Raw genomic sequence first — 6,454 nt, 5'->3', positions numbered from 1 at the left:
CAGAAGAAAAGTCTCCTTTTTTTTCTCATTTTGCATTTTATTTGTTTTGATTTAAAAATTGCCAGAGAGGTAAAATGTGGACAGATGCTCTCTGTCAGACGTAGTGGGAATGGGCAATGAAACTTCCGCGAGTGCTCCTCGTCTGCCTTAGAATAAAGTCAGCCAGCAAATTGAAATCTTCTCCAACAAGGATTTAAATTAAATTGACTGCCTTTGCATTGGGTCAAAGCAGGAGCATTCATATAATCAATTAATGTGTCTCAGCTTTGGGGATGACAATCTCCAGTTGAGACAATAATGAACAGATGGGGCTCGTAGCTTATTAAATTGCTACCTCCATGGCATCTGTGCCATGGACTAAAATGCAGGTAGGGTCATGTTTTGCATAAATGTATTGCATGACCTTGGGGGAGTCTTTCAATTGCTTTCTGCCTCAGTTTCCCTTCTACCAGAAAGCATTTAAAGCACAAACTCTTTAGTGCCTACTTAGGAAGATGATTCTCTCCCAGTGGCTCAGACCTATATTTGGAGTTGCTGACAGTAAAATAGTGTTGGTTAGATGAGCAATTTTATTAATGCTTTCATGCTGATGTAAACTCCTAGTTTAGATGCAGCTATATGGGCAAAAATAAAGCATGGCTTTCTGCTGGTTATTTACATTCTCTTTGGGAAGTGGTGTTTTTCCTGTGGAAATGAGGGAGTGGTATTGCCTGAATGATGTGCCAAAAATGAATGTCATCGTGCTCTGCCTCAAGCTCTGAAATGACCAGAAGTGACATAGATAGATGATAGTGTCTCACTAAACCTGAGGCAATAGGTATTATTGAGAGAAAGGGTGTATTAGCTAAGTTTGGCTCTGTGGCCATTCAGCTTATAGATGGGCAGCTGGCAGAGTGAGCTCGTATCTATGCCATGTACCATGGGACGATGTATCACGGGTCTCAGCAAGAAGGCTTTGCCCATATAATCACACTTGAAAGCCTCTTCTAGCACAAACTAGGCCTGAGCAGATCTCTAACCCCAACTGCAGTATGTTCCCAATCTCAGTTGTCTCTTTTAACTGCTATAATGTAATTGCTGCTGTTAATAATAAACTGACAGGCTGTCTTTAAATAACTGTAAGGCTGATAGACTAGTGTTGGTTGGATGCTTCAAAGTTTGAATAACAGCAGGGAGAAATAGAACAGCTCCATTCTCAAGTCTTCCTGCAGAGAAAGGCTGGCACTGGGAAGAGGCAATGGAGGGCTGACACGTGGCATGGCGATGCCTCAGGGATTTTCTACAGAGCATTTGCTGAGTGACTTACCTGGTTTCTCTGGAAAAACACACATATTCATGCTGACAAGGGAAATTTCTGGGCTGTTCTAGAAGTTCTCTTGTCTTGAAGAGGGATTTTAGCAGATGTAAGTTTATGCTCTTCATATGTGTGTGGCTGGTGGCCAGCAGAGCCAGAGTGGGGGAAGAAGCCCAATCTAACCTGCCTCTCCATTCCCCCTCCTTGGGTGAGCTGGGCCAATGCTCCAGCATTGAGGCCAACTGTCTGCAGAGACATGCAGTCAGATTAAAGAGATGCTGTAATCCTGCAGGGTGTCCTTGGGAAGCTGGAGTTTAGCCCAGGCCCCTCAGCACCTGCTGCCAGCATGGCTTGTGTTGGTTTTACCTGTTTTATCCATAAAGGGAGGATCTTGAGAGGAGACTTAGGCAGAAGAATGGGACCCATGGGATCACTGAGGGCAGTAGCAGAGCAAAGAGACCAGCAGAGGCAGAGTGGAGGGGTGCATGGGGAAAGATGCCGCCACCTGTATTTTAACACTCAGCAGATCTCTGACAGGCAAAATCTACCCACTCAAGGGGATTATTATGAAGGAGGGTATCCAAATCTGGCAAGTTTCCAAGGCTGGACCTAATGTCTTGCTTTCAAAGCATCAGTGGGGAATTGTTGTTTACCCCCAACGCTGCCAGTTCTAGTGTGCTTCTGCAGACTGGGTTTTGTAACAGAAAGTCTGGCAGCATCAGCATGCAGATGCAGTGCTCTGATATTCAGTGGGCTCCCCTGTCAAATGAGAGGGGACAAACAAGATAATGAGCCAAGGAGAGAGAAGCCTGGCACGGGTATAAGCCGTAAAAGAGCTCAAGTGTTATCTGTGTATTTTGACCCTAGTAGCTAATTATTTTTTGGATGATCTGGCATGTTTATATGAGGACAAAATGAGTTTCTAGCCAGCGTGGACATTTAAAGTAATTTTTGAATCCCTTTCAAAGCTACATTAATATCTGCAATTATAGGCAACTACAGTGCACTTGACCTGGCGTGCCAGTGTCACCAGGCTAAGCTGAATGAATCAAAAAACTTTTTATCACAGACTCTGACTCTGCTTTAACTACAGACATGGGGGATGAGCAGAAAAAATCTTCTACCTGCACCAGGCAACAAAGTCCATGAAGCTATGTAATAGATGTTTCTCTTAAAATTATTTCTGTTTGCTTGTAAATGTCTTTAATACTTAAATGAGATTAAGGCATTTCCATTGTATTTAAACCATTAAATAAAATGATGGTTTCCAGCGATGAAGACAATTAAGCATGCAGGATTTAATGAAACTTGATAGAGCCTCGGCTGCTGTCCTCCTATTAGTGTGCACAGCTGCGCATGTGTGTCAGCGTTTGCAGGTTAAAGAAGCAATTAATCTGAGCAGAGTGAACGTGAAACTCTTACTTAAGCACACAGACAGATTGTGAGCCTCAGTCTCTGACTTTTTTGTTAAGGTCACAACTCAAATTGCAACCAGCTTTGTAAGTCTGTTCTTCTCAAATTCCACATTTCTAATCAAATACAGGAGCTGATATTGGTGAATTACATCCTGGTGGCATAAATCCACATTGCCAGCGATTTATGCACCTCGTGTTAACTGACACAGTGATTCATATCTGCTACGATTAGTATCTGAATGACTTTATAGATCTTGATATAGTTTCCGTGGGGTTAGATTACTAAAAAAACAAAATGTCAAGGAGTAACATTTAATATTTTTGCTCATGAACAAGCCTCTTGTGTTTGGACAGGCTCACGAAGGCTCTCAAGCGTGTGGCACAAACAGCACTAATACCTACAGCAGTTAGTACCCATCGCACTTCAGGGCTAGGAGATTTGCGGGGTATGTTTGCAGGCTCCATGCCTCCTGCTGTGCAAACAGGAGCTGCAAGGTCCTTTGAACAGCCCTGTGCTCTGTGTGAGGTGGGAAGGAAGAGGGACAGTGAGTTGTCTGTTTGATTTCATTTTGAAAATCGTATGTTAAAAACGGTCCTATCGATAATCTGCTGAATGTACTGACATTCAGAAAGAATGGAGAAAGGAGGTTAATAAATCACCCAATATCCACTTTAGTCTGCTTTTCAATTTTCATTTCTCAGAAACACAAATTGCAGCTGTTCTTTAAGGTGTCTGATCTATCCTCTCAAGAAGCCAATTTAATTTTTAATTTCCTCTGATGAGACTCCGAAGATGCTGGATAAAATATGAGGTGAGTTCTTTTATTTTTTTTTTTTTTTTTTTTTGAGGCAGCTTTCTGTGTGTAACACATCCTGGTTTGCTTTTTTGCTGCCAAGGAAAGTGCTCATCTCTTAAAGCATTCTTGATGGAAGAGTTGTCAGTGAGGAGTGTAAAGCTCCAGATTCCTCTCTAGCAGGGGTAAAGAAAATATAATCAGTAAAATGGGTGATCAAAGCAGGTGCAAGACTTGAAATTAATCAAAACACTTTGAAAGGGAAAGAAATAGTAAAAAGACCTGAGCTGCAAAGGTTCTTAGTGGAGTATTTCCTGCCCCCAGCTAAGCTGCAGTTAGACAAGTTCCAGATCTGATTCCCAGTGCACTCCTATAATAATAAAAAAGGTATTTTATTAAAATATTAGCAACTGGGAAGGAACTCTGCAAAATGCTGTAAGAAAAACCTTTCTGCATAAATAGGATTATGTGGAAGTTTTCAATATGGTAATTTAGTTTGGGATTTTTATTATTTTTTTCAATTACTATGGGACTTTAAAGCCAGGGATATAAACAGAGAAGTCAAATTTTTGGACCCAGCTGCTGCATTACACATCACCTGTTATTGCTGTCATGCAAAATTGTCCTGTCTGTAGTAATAACAAGGAATCAGAAAAGCAAAATAAGAATCTCTCTACATGACAAAAAAAAGGACATTAATTCCCAATAACATATTACAAAAAATGAGGAGGAATCAGAGAGGAATCTGATGGCAGCCTATATAATTTTCCCCTTCTTGTGCAGAACTTAATGTATGGTGCAGAGTATTGATGTTATTATATAATTTAGTAATAGAATTGACTTTACAAAAAGCCTGTGTTTGACCTTCTTGTAGTTTATTAATTATCTGTACAAATAGTTCTTACTAAAAATGTGTTTACTTGAAACTATCTGAGCAGGATTTGAGAATGTATTTCTATTAATGGGTTGTCCAGGAACTATTTGCTTAGTCTTTTCCCTGTCCAGGCATCTTCCTATTCTTGGACTGGTGTTTGCCAATAAAGAGACCTGCTGCTGTTTCCCCTCTCTGATGGGAGGACTGGCATTTCCTTTAACAACAAGCATGTCTAAAATGGCCACCCAGGCCCTTTCTGGGCAAACCTCCCAAGACATATTCGTGGACAAGTTTCTCACCCTTTCTCTTACCAGGAATGGTCTTGTGAGTGCAAGGTGTCTCTTTTTTGCTTTGAAAGGACGTGTAAAGGGTAAGTTTGGCAGCATAAAATCTGGGGCTTTTATTTAGCCAAACGGTACTGCAGAGCCTAAATTTTGTCTGTAACATGTGTCTTGTCCTCTTCCAGCTCTGGATGGGGGGAAAGTTCACATCAGAACTCAGAAGCAACATGTTGCCAGTGACCCTCTATTACTTGCTCTTTGCCAATTCTTACTACTGTTCCTTTTTATGCTTCTTTTCATATAAAGGGCAATTTTGGCAGTGAGACCAAAAATTTTCAAAGTCATTTTCAGAGCAGATGAGAGTGACCAATCTTCTTGTGCTCAGGTTGAAACATAAAATTTGCTACTTTGACTTATTTTACCTGCAGACCACCATTAATTATAGAGCAGAAGGTGAAAAGGAGGAAAAAAATATAAAAGAGGTGAGGAAATATAAAAAAGTAGAGAGGACAGGGAAAGAGTATGAAGAGGAAAGGGGGATGAGGGAATAAACTCAACTGTGCAGATCAGCAGAATAATACTTCTGAATGCCTTAGGAAAAGAATTAGTGATGAAAATGTGCCCGTTGTGATTTTTTTTTGTTACTACTACTGGGAAGGCTCCAGAAACCACCCAACGAGAGATGCTGTAAAAGAAGCTATTTCTTCCTGAAAGCTCTTGAAGGGAAATGTGCACTACTTGTTTTAGCACAGATATGCGGGGTGGCATACATTCGTGGAGAGCTGTAGATAACCACTGGAAATGAGATAATACTTTTCTAGCTGCTGGTGGTACCTAATCATCCTCTCTCATCAGTCTTGTATCTTTTTTAAACAGATTTGCCCTCTGAAGTGCCTGGAGTGGGGTAATTTAAATTTCCAGGCAAAGTGGTAATTAAATTTCCAGGTAATTAAATTTCCAGGCAAAGTGAAGCCTGGAAGGGAAGGGAAAACAGTGAGATGCTTACCTCCTTGCAATCAATGGGACTTGCCCATTTTCCCAGGGGGAGTCTAGTGTAGCACTTAGTCTAAACCAGGTTTGCTAGGCTGGTGACTTGACTACAGGTATACTTACCTGTGCCTTTTGGACTAGCTTGCCTTGAGGTCCTCAGTGTTATGTGTGACAAAAATTTACACAAAGGTCTTGAGTGAACCTAGTTAGCCTGAATGATCTGATTTTATGGTCATGCTATCAAGTCAATCTTCCAGTGCTTAGGATTTGATTCTGTGTTTGTTACACTGTAATAGGAGCAAGTTGTGGGAAGGTAAGGCTTTAGCTGCAGAATTGATGACATTTGACCCTGTAACTCTGTGCTCAGTTGAGTCATATGCTTCTGTACACAGTGAACAGGATAAATATATTGAAATGCAGCCATGGCAGTTTCGAGGCCAGAATGGCCACAAGTCTGGCATGGGGTCAAGCATTTGAAGTTGAATATAATCAGTGAAGAATATAGACCGAGAGTATGACTTTTCATACAATGGCAACTCTCCATTGGCAGCAAAAGTCAGGAGGGAGAAAGAGGCAGGAGAAAGAGGCAGAACATGTCAGTGAGATGTCTGGTTAACCACACAAGTGCATGTGGGGTTTGGATGTGTATGGGAAAGAAATTAAATTCAGTGCCCCAAAAGTTGGAGCAACTGCTGTAGAAAGTTTTGTAACAAGTGCCACAAGAGGCAGGGTATTGTGTTTCACTATTCATTTCCTCTCTTCCTTACTGGGACTGCCAATTAGATCCAGCTCTGGTGGTGGCTTTT

General features: G+C 41.2%; 1 long non-coding RNA gene across 1 annotated transcript; it reads left to right on the top strand.

Moving 5' to 3' along the window:
• Positions 1-2,352: 2,352 nt before the first annotated feature.
• LOC135406658 (uncharacterized) lies at positions 2,353-5,194 on the top strand. Its single transcript, XR_010426402.1, has 4 exons — positions 2,353-2,449; positions 3,412-3,521; positions 4,692-4,747; positions 4,844-5,194. It is a non-coding gene; the product is annotated as an uncharacterized LOC135406658 (long non-coding RNA).
• The last annotated feature ends 1,260 nt before the right edge of the window (positions 5,195-6,454 follow it).

This window comes from Pseudopipra pipra, chromosome 2 (genome assembly GCF_036250125.1).
Source record: "Pseudopipra pipra isolate bDixPip1 chromosome 2, bDixPip1.hap1, whole genome shotgun sequence".
Taxonomy (NCBI): Eukaryota; Metazoa; Chordata; class Aves; order Passeriformes; family Pipridae; genus Pseudopipra; species Pseudopipra pipra.
Note: the sequence above shows the minus strand (reverse complement) of the source record. Positions and strands in the feature narration are given on the sequence as shown.